Genomic DNA, 1,640 nt, shown 5'->3' with positions numbered 1-1,640 from the left:
TCCAAATGAAGAGATATGGAACACTGCTGTGCAATCATACCCCAGTTATATTTTAGCCCCCTGCCCAGGGGAGAGGTGGTTTTGGCAAGCAGGTGATGGTAGGCAGGGCTGGTGAGTAAAATGAGCAAGGACACAGCATAATAAATATATATACACTTACATTTCCAAGAGTGTGAAGGGAAGATGGGGCGGTGCTGCTTTGTCTTTGAAGCTCAGACATCAAGCAACTGAAAATTGGTCAAAACCGTGTGAGTGATGTATTCATCACCAACATGGCTCATCCTCCGCCCCCCACACTTTCCCCATCACTTTGCTTACAGCAGAAAGTCTTATCTTACGGGGAAGAAACAGCTTTGTTACGCAAGAGCTCCAAATCAGCTTAAGTTGTGCAAGCTGAATTTGCCAGCATGGGATTGAATTCCCCTGAAAACAGTCTGAGAGCATACTCTATCCCTATCCGTTCTGATATTGCTGTCCATGTACACATGTACATGGGCACTTGCTAAAGCTGGTCGGGAACTGAGCCAAAAGGGAGAAGGTGCTGTTTTGTATTGCAAATGTGTGCCGCTGGATTTCTGAGGGACACCTGAAAGGCTGCCAACAACGTATTTGACTTGTGCATTCCTTAAGCCCCTCACACTGAAGGAACAAGTGCTCCCTTTCCACATGTGATGTATTTTGAGACAAAAGGTTTCTTTAAGATGTCTCCCCCCCCTCCCAGGCAAGCCTTCAGGCTCCTCCTGATCCTTTTTCAAATTACAGAGATGATGGTATACCAGGGAGAATTGTGATTAGTCTAAACTCTCCACAGCTGCGAGGGATGGATGTAAAAATTCCACTTGAGGATCCACAACTTCTGGACTCAATTTACCTACATGACACCACGACCTAAACCAAGGGAGTGCTTGAAAAAGACTTGGAGAGGCATCAGGGCTATTCAGTTTCTTCCATAGCATCAGCCACTGAGGGGCTCACAACCGCCCTGCCCAACACGTCTGTCATTATAGGGCAGTGATATTATAGGAGCCTTGAGAGGTGGAAGGGGAACGGAACAACAATATAAAAAGCTCCAAGTACAAGAGAATCTAAAGAGGGCTTGCAATTCATTACTTATGGTACCAAGAGGATTATAAAACACCTTGTAACTGAAAGGCTTCGCCTGTAGCTGTTAAGGACTGCAGGCTTTGCTTTTTCTTTTTAAAGAAAAAAAGAAAAAAAGGAGTCTGACGAATGTTGAGCGATCTTGGCAGGAGAAATCCAGCAATAGGTTTTCTGTCATTTTGCTTAGAAGAGACAATGATTCTTAGTTCAGAGAGGCTCTTCTGATTGTTTCCTTGGGTTACCAATCAAACACAACATAACAGAGCATTCCCCTTCTGTCACTTTTATGAATGAATAGAAAGAGACAATAGTGGCCACATGCCAAGGACTTTGAACACACGGCACACCAAACAGCACTTTATACCTATACACATTTGGAATATTTCATGGTACCTGTGCAGGCCCAAAGAATAAGTTATTATAAGGCTGATAAAATTCAAGAGAGGAGAATACACGTGTTTCTTAATCACACTTCCTGCATAAAATGTGAAGCTGCACTGGTTTTCAAAGAGGATGGATAGATAGATAGATAGATAGAT

Source organism: Podarcis cretensis, assembly GCF_951804945.1.
Source record: "Podarcis cretensis genome assembly, chromosome: 7".
Classification (NCBI taxonomy): Eukaryota; Metazoa; Chordata; class Lepidosauria; order Squamata; family Lacertidae; genus Podarcis; species Podarcis cretensis.
The sequence above is the reverse complement of the archived record's forward strand: the minus strand, read 5'-3'. Positions refer to the sequence as shown.